The sequence below is a fragment of the Numida meleagris genome, chromosome 3, assembly GCF_002078875.1.
Source record: "Numida meleagris isolate 19003 breed g44 Domestic line chromosome 3, NumMel1.0, whole genome shotgun sequence".
Taxonomy (NCBI): Eukaryota; Metazoa; Chordata; class Aves; order Galliformes; family Numididae; genus Numida; species Numida meleagris.
Window position 1 is genome coordinate 55,665,442 of NC_034411.1, and position 15,152 is coordinate 55,680,593.

General features: G+C 39.3%; 2 long non-coding RNA genes across 7 annotated transcripts in view; one reads left to right on the plus strand and one right to left on the minus strand.

Moving 5' to 3' along the window:
- Positions 1-3,774, plus strand: part of LOC110395449 — a 46,023-nt gene extending 42,249 nt beyond the window's left edge. For all 5 annotated transcript variants that reach the window (XR_002436388.1, XR_002436389.1, XR_002436390.1 and 2 more), the window contains one exon: positions 1,618-3,774. This is a non-coding gene — a long non-coding RNA (uncharacterized LOC110395449). The remainder of the gene's footprint in view (positions 1-1,617) is intronic.
- The window catches only part of LOC110395450, a 140,250-nt gene that overhangs the window by 63,972 nt on the left and 61,126 nt on the right, over positions 1-15,152 (minus strand). The window lies entirely within an intron of this gene.

Genomic DNA, 15,152 nt, shown 5'->3' on the forward strand with positions numbered 1-15,152 from the left:
GGCTCTCTGCTCTGTGAGGGCAAGATGAGATGAAGCGCAATATGAGTGATGGACAACCTCTATGTGCTTGAGTGTGCTTGGATACTTTGGTCACTGACAATAACTTCAGAATTTTCTTGAAATTTTGAACTGGTTGGATCTTCACACCGGGATGGAAATGTCATTTTTTTTTCTCTTTCTGCTGTGTAGTGCTTCCAGAAGCAGCATTTTCTTACGATATTGCAGTGAATGTAACCCAGAACTAGAGAAATGAGGAAGCTCAGTGGGAGAAATAAAGGAGATTCTTTTTCCAGCCATATCTGAAACAGAGGTTTACTGGGATTCAGAAGCATTCTGTCCTTCAAACTCCAAATAAATCTCTATTGCCAAATTAACATCTGAAAGAAAAAAGGCTCTTGCATAATAATGGAGAACTTGCAGACCTGTGTGAACAACTTTTGTATTTAAGGGAGTTTATTGGAAGATCAAGGACTATCTTGGACTCTCCCATGAACTGCTCAGAGCTTCCCATAATGTAGCTATCATGCTTGCACGTATCACATACATGCAAAACAGTGATGCACAAAAGAGAATAGGGCTTTGGTGAGGAACAAATTCCAAGACCATTTAAGACAGATTCTTGCCAAAAGCAGCACTTTTGCCATATAAGATCATAATGGATCCACAGCCATCCAGCTTCTACAATGTTTGAAGTCAGTCAGTGCCTTATGCTCACAATCTATTTGAGATGGCCTACATTGGTGATGCTTTTGAAACTGGTGGAGAGAAGTCAAGTTTGTCATTCCTCCAAGTTCAGCAATCAAAATAGGTGTGAAAACCATCCCATTCAGTACTATAGATTTTTTTTTCCCCTATGGTAGCAATAGCTTTTAATGATGATTAAAGATTGAGCTCTAAGCTCTCTGATAATAAACATCATTCGCTAATCTAGCATAAAACAGATCTGACTTTTTTGTGTTAGTACATCTCTGCTCTTGATGTTGCAAAGCAAATACATTATGCCTACTTTTAGGGCAATTCTGTGATGTCTCATGCAGTTTCTTTTCAGGCAGTGCTTCTGTCAGCTTCCATGAGCTTCAGGATTTCAGCTTTCTCTTGCACGTAATGTGATCCAGATGAAATGCAAGTTCCTTGAAACGCAGGTTCCTTGACAGTCACGTTCAATATCCTGTTTTATGTGGAGGAGACTTTATTTTTCTTTTTGTGAGAGAAAAAAAATAGCAGGAAAGATGGAAGGGAGAACACTGTGTTAATCTAGGATTTACTGTCACAATAAGTAAGCAGTGTTATTTTAGGAAGCTGTTCAGGCAGAGGATTCCCTTAGTCTGTTAACTCATTTGAAACAAATCGTTAGCTAACCCCTCTCCTGGTGAGGCAGTCACAGTGGACAATCCTCTTCACCTCTGCACACACATGCAGGCACTGACCCTGAGCTGCAATGAAAGCCGTCCTGATGTTTGGAGGTATAACTAGGTATAAATGACTCACTAAGCCTTTAATACTTCTGTTCACAAAGAGGCTCAACTCTAAATGACAAGGACATGATCCTTTTTTGAAATGCAAGGGATGTGTCCTCCTTGTCTACTCCTCACTGTCTGTGTGCTGTTGTTCTTCCAGATAAGACCGTGGATGTGGAGAGGCAAAGCAAGGAATAGAAACCCTATAATTTATTCCAAAGATTTCTGACTAGACTCCACTTCTCTCCACATGACCTGGCATGTGTGATAACTGGCGTCAGCGCATTGATCACCTGAGGCAACTGAAGTCAGGCTTCTACCGCATGTGGAAAACCTGACACCAATGTTTTGCTCTGCTGAGCACAGTCAGAGCTGAGCTATGTCCTATGGAAATGCAGTGTGGTTTCCCCATCCCTTGCAGGGATGCGTGGCTTGCATCCACTTGCTGTGGAGAGGGAGAATGGGGACATGCTCTGGAGCTGCTGGTTTGGCTGTGCTGCTGAAGAAAATGAAGCTGATGAAACAATGGCATAGCCCCTGTGAATGACGATGCTGAAAGAGGCCTAGTCTGCTGAAGTCACCAAGACCTTAGTCCCTCATAAACAGCCGAACAAGTGCACTGGGAAGAGAGTTTCTGGTCATCTGATAAAGATGACTGCAGAGATGAAAGCAAACAGACACAGGCTGGGATTTAACCACATCACCAAAGCAACCTGCAGCCTGTAAATATCAAGAAACAAATTTACTTAGGCAGCAGAGTTAGCCCTGCAGGGTGGTGAAGCCCATCTTCCCCAGCAGTTTCTCGCCTGGAAAAGCCCAGCCTTGGGGGATGTGACGACCAGACAGAGATACATGATCTGAGGTCACCCCTCAGCCTGTTGCTGTCCATCAGTGGGGTGGCCACAGGGGAGAAATCTCAACAAAGGTCTAACAGCACCACGGTGCTACTTCTGTGAAGAATGACTATGCCTTGAGTGCATGAAGGTGAGATTAGCACCAGCTCTCTACCCTGCTATTAGGGCATGTGACACAAGACCTGTAGCATACTATAGCAATGTGTTGAGACTCCATAAGTACTTCACTGCGTGACTCAAACACAACTGGTATATATTCAGTGTATCTTAGAAGAGAGACTCATTCCTTTGGAGGTTCCTCTGTTGTCATTTTTACTTCATGATGTAAGAATTTAAGGGCAGTTTGTCATCAGATCACAAAGGCAATTTCCTTATGCTTTATAGGTAAAGAGAGGTTGCTGTTTTCATTTATAGATATAATTATTTTTATTATTGTAAGATTAGCATGTTCCTGTTTGTCAGACTTTTGATTAGACTTGTAGAGTATGTTTAGAAAAAGTAAACCTACCACCACTAATTATGGTATTGCCTTGTCAAGACAATATCACTTTATACTGCTTGAGACAGGTTCTTCTGAAATTCTATCTATATATCATGCCAACACTGCTTGAATGGGATAAAATACTCAGATCAAAGATCATGTGCCCCCTCAAAACCTACTAGAGATCACTGGGTTTATTTCATTTTCTTAAAGAAGCATAATTAGAAATATTTGACATTACACAATATTTCAAAGTATTTGTTCTCATCAGGAGTAAAAAAAAAACATAATAAAGATGATAAAAATAATACATGTCATTCGGATCTCAAAATTCAACAGAATTTTAACATAAAAACTAACCCAAGAATGGATGCTATGATTTAGCCAGCAAGAATCACTCTTCCCACAACCTCAGTGCAATCCCATACTCAGTGGAAGGAAGGAGATCTTTAACACCACATCACAATACTATGAGACTGAATGCGGACTACAGTGTCTCTGAAAGCATGGAGGAATATAGACAAAAGGAAGTTGGTAACCCTAAATATAATTTGGCCAGGAAATGAGGCTGACTCACTGTCTCAACAATTATATTGTATTCTTCTAACTTGTCCTACAAAAGATTAAAATCTAGTGGTTTTCAAGGCATTGTCTGGTTTTCATTGTCATAGTTTGCCCCTATCAATCAGGGATGTTAACATTTGAAAGAACCGTCAAACATATGTTAAAATGTCAAAAATTTCCCTCAGTTGTCTGTTTCTATTGTATATATGCCTAATATCTCAGGATTAATCCTGATCCCACTTGATGCAATGGCAGAACCAACTCTGATGACAACAGTGCAGTGTTGAATCTTGAGGTTCCTCTTCCTCTATTTTTCTGCTGTCAGAAGTATCCCCTTGAATCTTTCTGTAAATGGATATGCGCAAAAGTATAATGGAAAACAGAAAGGATTGTGTTATAAATCTTCTTTCAAAAATCATGGATTGCTTGGATATTTATCTTGTATAATATGAAACTGTTTCCAGTACAGCACTCTTTCCATATGCTTCTGCACATTGCTTGAAATATTCCAAGCTTTGTTATTGCAAGAGAATCTTTATGAATATTAATTCTGTAGGTGAATGGCTAATACAGCATTTTTGCTCTCTAATAACATCCACACTGATGCTGAAAATAGCAACCTGAAAACACGTTATCTTGGAGCCCGTAACTGAATCAATGAAGTGATCTAATTCATTTGTTTGGAGCAGCTTGGTCACTGAGCTGTGAAGCTCTGGCCCCAGCTTCCAATGTGTTTCTGACATTTTAATTGGAAATCCTTTTAATCAGCTGGCCCATATGCAATTAACTCCATTTGGCAATATATTCATCTTTCAACTAAAACCATTGTGTATAACAAGAAGAAACTTATGTAATAATCTTATTATTATGCATAACTGTGAACAAAATGAAGAAGTCATAATGCTTCAGACAGTGTTATCCTTAAGATGATTAATAGAATAATTTAAATCATTTAGATGTATGTTCTCCAAAGTAATGCTACTGCTAAATTGTTCTTGTAACATGGCTTCATAGACTTAGACACTAAGACCATTTAAAGCAAGAATTAGTTTTAGATTTAGTAACCCAGTTAGATTATCAGAGAGGAAATTGCTAATCTTGGCTTGTGAGACTCTAGAAATAGCTCAGAACTGATGTAACTAGTTCTTAACATAAAGCCATTTGCCCTGATAGTAATCAAATTATCACTAGGAAAGAGAGAACCCCTCTGAAATGTCCCCTCCATTCCATACCTGGAGTGACAGAGTGATTCTTTACGCAGAGAATGAAAAGGAGACAGCGTTTTGTTGAGCTTGGCTACTCTTGAGAAAAACAAGCAGTGTAAGAACTAGATGAATAAAAATTGTATTAATGAGAGAAGACTATTTCTGTGCAGTAATTTTCTTGGGAAATACACTGAAATCGATCGGTTCCTTGCACACTTGCTGCAGAGGCTGTTTGATAGCACATACTTCCACTCCAAGACATCTTCCTCATTACCAGAAAAGTCAGATATTCATGTCATGTCCCTTCATATCATTTTTAATCTCTTATTAAGTTAAGCCAAATATTTAATTAGACTTTTCAACAGAAAAAAAACAATTAACAAGCTTCCTACGTACTAAGCAATAATTGTGAAGCTGCTTAGTAATACAAGAATGATCAACATTTTGTTGAAATTCTTTTTAAAAACGACTGTGATATGTTTTAAAATGTTGGTTTGTTTTAATCTCACCAGGCCTGTTCAGAAACAAAAATTTCCTAAATCTCTCGTTGGGTTGCAATTCTTCTTGCTTTGCAAATGCGAGTGTATCATTTTGCAATGCAGTGACATCACAACAGAACAGTATGTGGTGATGGCACCAAATGCCTACAATATAACATTGCAAAATAAAGTTTTTGTGAGCAAGAATATAATTTCCAGGGTATTAAGGAACAATTGTAGGCTCCAGGATGTGGACTCGCCTTGGTAAAATCAGACTGATCCTATGAAAGATGAAGCTTCAGCCCAAGTACTTATTTGAAGGATACTTCATAAGAACAGAACAAGATAAACAGGAAACACTCTCTCTGTCATCTAAATAATAAGCACCTTAGTAAATATCTATTTGTGTAGAAGTCATCTTGCAATTAATGGATTTATTATGATTATGAGATTCTGGCCCTGGTTGTGAGGTAAGAACCACTTGGTCTGACAACTGAGAGTTAAGTTTGTGGAGGAAATGGAGAAGGAGGGATGGGGATGCTGTAAGGAACAGAGGGAGAAGGGAGAAGCAGCATCCTGCTGAGGGAGTGGTGGCTTGGGTGCAGGACCTGTGAGCCATGCATACCTGTGGCTTCTTGTGTCATTGGAACCATGCAGTGAAGAAGTAGGCAAGGAATTCAGCTGTGCGTCATTTACTTTATTTTCGTTAACATCTCAGAAAACTCTCCCCTTGGAAGCAATTTCAAAAAACACTTAGAGCACTTAAACGCAATACCTTAAAGCAATTACAAATACCAACTTAAAAAGGAGTTGGCAGATTCTCAAAATCTTTCAAAAATCAGAGATAAGGAAATGCTGGCTATCTTTGGATCTGCCTCCAAAAATCAGCTTCTCCAACTACCATACATTTGTCCAGTCTGTCAACTCTTATTTTCAAATTCATTTTAGCCAAAGAATAGCAAGGAGATGGAGCAGTCATTTTGTTTTCTTCATAGGTAAAGCAGGAAAGTCTTACATGAGTCAAAAATTATTCAAGGATGCCAGTGTGACTGGTGACACAGGAGGCAGATGGAGGCTGGGTGCTGTGGTGCTAGTCTCCCTCATTCTCTGTTCCCTCCCTATCTTCCGCTTCCAAAATTTAGCCACCCCCAGTAAAGAGTGAGAAAAGTTCTCCAACACAGTGGTGAAGTAAGTAAGGTCATCCAACTGCCATTACATTCTTAGGCTTCACCACCCATGGATAAAAAATCTGATTAGAGTACAACAAGGTCATCCTTCCGTATACTCTACCCAATTTTCCCACAGGTAATAGTCTCCCAAATGCTGGAGTGGATTTCTAAACAAGTTATCAACAGAAACTCGAAGTCTGTCCTGGTGGACTAATATTGATGCTATAAAATAAGAAACTGCCAGCTTCTGCCATTCTCAGATAATTTTCATTATCACTTTCATGGTAGGGAGCTACTCAAAACTGAACATAAGCAAAATTAAGCAAGTATAGACAGAAGAGAGAGTGATTTTTTAAGCCAAATGCTCATTAATTTAAGCCAAATGCTCGAGTGTACCCTCAGCAAGTTTGCAGATGACACCAAGCTGAGCGGTGCAGTCGATACATTGGAAGGAAGGGAAGCCATCCAGAGGGACCTGGACAGGCTGGACAAGTGGGCCCACGAGAACCTAATGAGGTTCAACAAGGCCAAGTGCAGGGTGCTGCACTTGGGCCAGGGCAATCCCAGGTATTTATACAACCTGGGAGAAGAATTACTTGAAAGCAGCCCTGCGGAGAGGGACTTGGGGGTCCTGGTGGACAAGAAGCTGGACATGAGCCAGCAGTGTGCGCTGGCAGCCCGGAGGGCCAACTATGTTCTGGGCTGCATTAAAAGAGGAGTGGTCAACAGGGAGAGGGAGGTGGTGGTTCCCCTCTACTCGGCTCTTGTGAGGCTGCATCTGGAGTGCTGTGTCCAGGCCTGGGGCCCCCAGCACAAGAAGGACGTGAAGCTCTTGGAACGAGTGCAGAGGAGGGACACCAAGATGATCAGAGGGCTGGAGCACCTCTCCTATGAGCAAAGGTTGAGGGAGCTGGGCTTGTTTAGTTTGGAGAAGAGAAGGCTCCCGGGAGACCTCATTGTGGCCTTCCAATACTTGAAGGGAGCATATAAACAGGAGGGGGATCGATTGTTTGTGAGGGTGGATAGCGATAGGACAAGGGGGAATGGTTTTAAGCTGAGACAGGGGAGATTTAGGTTAGATATTAGGAGGAAGTTTTTCACACAGAGGGTGGTGACGCACTGGAACAGGTTGCCCATCGAGGTTGTGGATGCCCCATCCCTGGAGGCATTCAAGGCCAGACTGGACGTGGCTCTGTGCAGCCTGGTCTAGTGGTTGGCGACCCTGCACTTAGCAGGGGGGTTGAGACTCAATGATCTTTGAGGTCCTTTTCAACCCAAGCCATTCTATGATTCTATGATTCTATGATTCTATGATTAATCTAAGGTTTCCTGCATTTGCATGGTGTTATTGGATGGAGTCTTCATCTACTATAGTAGAACAGCCATTTGTTGTGGTGCTGAGAGAGGTATGCTTGAATGGAGTACCAGGTCTTTTTACAGCCAGAACATTGTTTTCACTTCAGTGCTTTAAATAATCTGAAAGTTTGCTGTGAAGAAAAAGTGAATACATAGAATCATAGCCTATTTTATCCCATGAAGAACTGGTTACAGTTATGTGCTCATTCCTGAGTGGCATGGTTAAGTAAGCTTCATTTTATTAGCAAGACCAAATACCCTGGAAAAGACAGAAGGTATTTGTTGAGAGCTATCAGCTAAGCAAGCATACTTAGTACAAATGAGAAGACTGGGAAGTACTGAATGGGAAAACCCACATGCCTTAATGTTGTGTTAAATGGACATCAACCTACTGTCTAATGTCTTCTTTTGGAAAGCCTGCAACTTATTCAGGAGAAAAACAATAGTGATGCAGGGCCAGACACTTCTTCCACTGACGCTAGTTTCAATACATTTAATTATTTCAGTGGGGAAAGAATCAGGCCTACAGGTGAAAGCATGATTTTTTTTTTCTCCATACTAATGAACCAGCATCAGCCGGAGATAAAGCCTGTTGTTTGAAAATAGCTAATTGTAAACGCTAATGTAAAAGAAATTTTGCATTTATCTTTGCAAAAAGACAGACAATACATGAAAAACAAGCCGTTTAGCCAAGAAAAATGTATATGAATTCAGTTCTCCAGCTAGGGCACCTGTGCAAACAATACCATCCCCAGGCACTTAAAACAGAGGACTCCATACCCAATAGAGTACTGTTGATTAACACCTGATCGCTTCACAGAGAATAAAGAATAGATTTGAAAGATCTGCAAAATAAAAGGATGTCACCTAAAAAAGCAATATCACAACCAATTATTCTATAAGAATGTTCAAGATTTGAAGTTTTCTTCAACCAAATCTGGAACATTTGACTTTTGGTGAGGTTAGAAAAAAAAGTTGATTTTGTAAATCTTAATATTTCATGTAGATTATTTCTAAACAAACTTTGCTTTTAAATATTTTAAAAACCTGAACATTTTTGCTGTAGACCAAGCTAATTTTTCAACTATTAAAATATTTTGAAACAAGTGGGTATTTTATTATTCTAAAAATATTTTCCTAGTGGCTTTCCAAAGTAGGTATTTAATTAACTGATGGCCACGAGTAATTTCAACATAAAATATATTAAATGTTCAGTAGAAAGACTAGTCTTCAGATTGATTCTGGTAAAAAAATTCTAGGACAAGAGGATTTTGTAGAAAGTTCTGAGATAATCAGTTACAAAAACTGTAGCATGTTATGTCATGTGAAGATCTCACACATGCACGAAATTCTTACCTGGAAGATTAAATTTGAAAGTGGCCCTTAGAAACATGTAGGAAAGTGACATTTCCAATTTTTTTATTTTTTTTTATTTTTAGGGCAGCAAATTTCCTTGCCCAGAATCTTTTAGTCTGCAGAAAAAACACTTCATCTGCATTTGCATTCAGCTTTGGTGGTTCCACTTTGGAAGGGAAAGGAACACCATATGTTCATCACAGATATATTGAAAAAAAAATCCACGATCTAAACAAAACAGCCTGAGAAGCCTGGTCTTATCCTATCACTAGGAAGACTAGAGATTTATGGGACCAGAATAATTCCTAACTTATATTAAGGTCTGTAACTAGACTGTCAGTACTTGAAGTAATCAGAACCCTTTAGATGTTTTCAGCATTATGCACATATCTCGTCTGTGCAGCCTCAGACTGACCTCAGCTTAAGGTTAACTTGAAGTTTATTACAAGTTTATTTAAAAGAAAAAAAAAAACAAAACAAAATATAACAGCTGATCAGGGCAGAATCCTGTCTTGCAAGCTGGAGTCTCTGACAGCCAGCTCAAGCCATTCCTTGGCTGCTCAAAGGAGGCTATTCACAGTCCAGCAACACACAGATGGTTTTTATTTACAGCTTGCCAGTATCATCCAGACTAGCAGCTAATTGAGACTGTACTATTTTCATGCTTGATCTTTGCTGAGCTATAAATGATGAGCCCCGCAAAAGTATTTTCCCTCGTACGCTTACACAGTGGGCCTTATTTTGCTCTCCTCAAATTTCCAAGAAGTCACCAAGCGGTGCCAAAAGCTCCTTAAGGATTACAGACGACTGAGTCATCATGAAATGATTTTTGAGTGACCTAGGGAAGCATTTTATATAAGAGGATTCGTGGACTGAATATGTAAGCAAGCCCTTCTAGCACAGGTTGGGAACTGGGTGTTGGACATTAGGATTAAAGCTTGGAAAGTGTTCATTTCTATTTGTTCCAATCCCAGCTTTGCCGAGTGAGTCAGAGAAATGCTGGCAAGCAGTAGTTTGAGAGATTGCCCTCACAGGAGATAAGGAACCACTGTGGGATGCACTGAAAACCTCTATCGACTTGGTTTCATCAATGCTTAAAAGAAATTGCAGCATAGGAGCCTATCCCAGCTTTTACATGTGCTGACTTCTTGCAGGACTCTGCTGTTAGGTTTACAGAGCAGGATAGATAGAAACGAGAATTTATATCAGGCTGTGGATATGGAGATTCAGAAATTTGAACATAGTCTGCAGGAAGAAGGGAAGAAAAATAACAGTTAAGATTTGTTGTGCTAGAGAGACTGATATGTAGAGTCACAGAAGACTGCCAGTGGAAGACAAAAATACAAAACATGCTTGAAGCAAAATAAGCATGCAAGAATCCCACCTTTAGAGGACAGAATTATTTTGCTTCAAATGCAAAGAATTTTGAGACAAGAATCACGTTTCTTCATTATTTCCTAACTAGATAAATACATAAAACTTTGTTGTTCATTCTATCTATATGCTTATTATTAGCACTGTTAAGAAACAGGAACAGAGATCTACCATCTCAGGCACTGTGTGGACAAAGAGGAGGAGGCAGTCTGCACCCTGAACTGCTCACAGTAAGAACAGACAAGACAGCCAAAAATTAGGGACAGGAGATGATAAAACAAACTAAAAAAAATCCATGGCCACAAACACTGTGGTAATTTCACAATCATACCCGCTTTCTAAGCCCTGCTTACACTGGGTCAGGGATATGATAAGCTAAGGGGAAAGACAAAGCAACGGAGGGAGCGAGAGGGAGGAGGCTGCAACTATCAGGGGCAATTCCAGGGGAACTGCAGTGAAGAGGCTTGGATGAGGCAGGCCTCACAGTAAACAGCTGCTTTGGTACCAGCTTGTCAAAATTATAGCAAAATAGTATAAGTGTTCACGAGTCTGCTCACGTTGTCTGCTGCTGTTGGCACAAACACTCAGTTACACCCCCCAAGAGCCACACATTTGGAAAGACAGGAGGTCTTAATCCTGCAGACAGATACAATTTTCCCTCTTAAACATTTCTAAATATGGAAAGACTTGGAAATATTTTTCTCTGAGAATCTTATTCTCAAAAAAAAAAAAAAAAACCAAAACATTTTGAGGTCAGGCAAAATTTCATGGAAATTCATGGCAAATTCACAACATTGTTCCAGCTAGGGAAAAGAAATGAGTTTATTTAAGTTCAAATGTTTCACTTTGATATTTTTAAACACAAAAATTATCCAGATTTATTTTTTTTTAACTAATTAGACTAAACTATACCTTCATTTCATTCATCCTCAGAAAAATTAGTAAAATACCAACTAAGCCTGAAAAATAATTATGCAGTCTCCTGGATGCAACACGAGCTTCATGCCATTTGCCAGCAAATGGAAGAGTGCAATGAAAAGTCTGCAGCTGTGCTAAGCACAGCAGTCAGGAATTTTCTTCTTTGCTACCTCTCAATGTTCATTTTACATAATATGTTGCTTTTCTCTTTGCTTTTTTAAGGTGACGTAGACAAGTATACACTTGATCCTTTCATCCAGAAAATTCTCCTTGTTCACCACGGAATATGCTTACCTCCCCCAAAACACACACACACAACTTGCTTTCAGCTTTTCAGACACTGGACATTTTCCTCCTAGTACTGAAGAAAATGGAAGTGGCTGCCTGTTACTCCATGGGTTCTGAGATTCAAAGGGAGAGGAAAGATCTCCCTGCAGATGAGTTCTTTCTATGTAGAGTACCTTTTCAGAAACATTTTTGCATATAAAATAGGGGTTTCCTAAAAGCATCTAAGCAGTTCTTTAGTTCCATGGTCTCACACAAGCAAAGGTGTAACCTTTAAGGAGACATTTCCAAATTTGGTTTAAGTTTAATGGCCAAAGATCATACCCTAATATGCGCCAGGAATGAATTCCAAACAGGCAAAGCACTGCGTGCTTGCTGCACGAAGGCCTGGTCAGCAAGCCAGCAGCCTCATGCCACCCCAGCTGTGAGTAATCCTAACCTGTAGCCAAACCACTCAGGGCCTGAACAGTGCTCTGCACTTGGCACAGTAAATAGGCAATCTAACAGGCAAAGAATGTGCGATCTAAATTTAGATGTGTTGCTACAATGAGAACTACCAACTTGCTGAGAAAGGACTAAGGGAGTATGGGAATCACAGCTTCACCTCAAAAGGTAACTGCTTGGATCTGGCACTAGTCGTGTTTTGATGATACTTCCTTCCATTTAAAAGATATCACTCAATACAATTGGGCCTCACCATGGTAGAAGCAAAAAGACATAATTAACGAAGGAGAAGGGGACAATATCTCCATCAGTAAAACTTAGAGTCCTTCCACTACAAATATGTTAGAATGGGAAGACGATGTCACCCACGCTCAGATCAAGGGTATAGTCATCAAAACATAAATGTGAACTAATATGAGAGGCACTTGAAGTTGCATTCTAGAGAGTTTCAGAAAGTCTTCCAAGCCAATACAAGGAGTCTGCCTGTGACGTGGTCATTTGGAAACTAATAAAGGATTCAAAGTGAAGAGAGGTTTGGATAAAAATCACTTTTTTTTTTTTTTGTCAGACTGAGAGGGAACAATGATGAAGACCACAGAGGAAACCATAGCAGTATTCACCCAAGCACAGGTGCATTTCCAACACTGCTCCTTACAGATCTAATCAGGGAGGCTCCATGGCAAACATCCTTTTCCAAACATGGACCTAGGGCACAAACTTGGCTCTTGCTGTGCTTACCATACAGCTGAGGGGGAAAAACGGCTGGAGAAAGCGAACAAATTATGAACAGATTCATTCATTATGTTTCAATTCACATTTAACTCAGATAAAAATGTTGTTAGTTTAGCTGCTTCACAATGGGATAATGCTCAAAATGAAGTAAATTGTTAAAAATAAATGAAAACTAAAATCATAGGAAGCTTAAGTCCAACATACCTACTACCCACTGACAGAAATCAATTTTTTTTTAGATAGATTTTCCTGTAGTATGTAGCATTCCATTAAAATAAATTTTAAAAAATGAGATGGATTACTTCTTCAGGTAGCGCATAGTAATGTAGCAGTATTTTTCAATCATGCACAGTGAGGACAAAAAGTGTGTCTAATTACATGGATGGTTTCAAACAAAGAAACAAAAAATCTATACTTACAAGTAAATTACACTCATAAAAATCATTTTGTGGAGTTTACACAAGCTTGTAAATGTGCAGAGGTTAACCATGAAGAGTAAGTAACAAAGAAGTCTTTTGAAACAAACAAGTGTCTTCTGCTTTTTCCTATGTCAATCCTCAGAAGTAGTGAGTTAACCTGCCATTGCTGGACTTCTATGATTTTCAGAGAGGATTCTCTCTTCTACCTTGCTTCTAACTAGTTTTCTCCTTCATTCTTTAGAACCAGAAAACGTCTGTCCTCTGAACTACAGCAGAAGTGTTGCCCGGGGCAGGCAATATCTGACCTAATCAAGATACCCACAAATGCTACATTTGCAGCTGATTGAGTTGTTTTAACTGATCTCATAGTTAATGGTGATGAACAGGCACTTCTGCAACCCGATTCCTCTCATCTGTATGTGGATGACTAAAAGAAGCCAGATGCATTGTGTCCTTTCTGTCCACTGACTAAAAAGGGGAGGCATGGGAGACTAGCTAAGAGACATGAGACAAGATAATATTTACAAGAGTAGATTTTTAAATTGTAGGTGCAGGAATTACATCTTTGATGTTTCATGAATCATGTTGATCTTCTTGGATTCATTCAGAAGCAGAAATATTTTGTCCCTGGTACTGTGTGGCTATTTTTCTTTTTTTTGCCATAGCTCCATATTATTAAAAGTTTGATTTTATCCTTGTTGGGGAGAACATTTGTCTGGATTTCCAAATGGAAGTTTTGAATTCAGAAGTAACAGATATAGAATTAACATATGTACTAATTATGTAATTGGACTAAGCAGAGGAATGACATGATCTAAAGAATATTTAATGACAATCAAAACCATATCTACAACATGGCATTCATATATCTGCTGGCACAGAATTTGAGTCCAAAGAAAAACAAAAAGATTCTTTTCTATCTCATGAAAATTGGATTAGATTATTTGTGTACATAGCGAAACATCCAAATTCTTAGAACATCACCTACTGAAAGAAAAAACACAATGGGAACATATGTACAGAAGATAAAACTGAAAGGCTTCTCCCCTCATTTCAGCCCCAGGGTTTTCAGCCTCAGGGTCTTCATTTTGAATACTGCATCTATCTATCTAAGTCTCCAGGCAACCAACATATTGCAATTGGCCACTAAATAAAATTCTCAGATGACAGAAGAGAAAAAAAAAGATTAAAAAAAGATAGATAACCTGAATGAATGACAAACCCTATTCATTCATCATGGAGAAGAGGACATATTTCATTGAGTTGGACTTTGTACACAGTTATCAAGTATCTTAATGTAGTTATTAAAAGCAAGGTCATGACAGTATGAAATATGAATGGCTGTGGTACCACACCTAGGTGATATCTCTGGCATGTAAAGGTCTGTAAAAGAAATAATCTGCTACTTATCAGAGCTTCTAGCGGGGTCAAACACTGATCTAAGTCTAAGGTCAGTGGGGGAAGAGCCATAGACATGCAGGATGCCTTCTGTGACCCCATGATGGCCACATTCATCACTGAGTGCACTGCTGCTTGGAGAAGAGATACCGATTCTGATGTATCTAAACCTTCCTGTTTTATCTATGCTTTTTTTTTTCCATTCTATGCAGGATAGAAAATGAGGCTCCACACACTTTTACTCACACTTGAGCTTTGTTACTTTGTATTTAACAATAATTTAGTAATACACAGGTTGCAGCCAAATAGGCTGTGCAGTACCATGGCAATGGGCATTTTTCTAGGTTCTCTCAGCAAAGGAAAGTATGGGATGCATTTCTCTAAGCCTTGTAAGTAGTGAGGAGAAATGTACAACCACTCCAGATGCTCTGAGTGAAGCTATGCAGACTGCTGGTGTCATATGAAAGACAAAAGAAAAGTTTTGGGAAGTTGCATGTAAGACTGGCACAGGCAAAGCTACCAGAACACAAGGGTTTTTTGACACTCGGTGGCTTTTCCTTTACATTTAACATTATCATCAACTTTATACTCCCTCAAAGCATTTGAATTTCCATTCTTGGGATTTTATACCTACACTAGGTAGTATGGAGAGATGTATCTG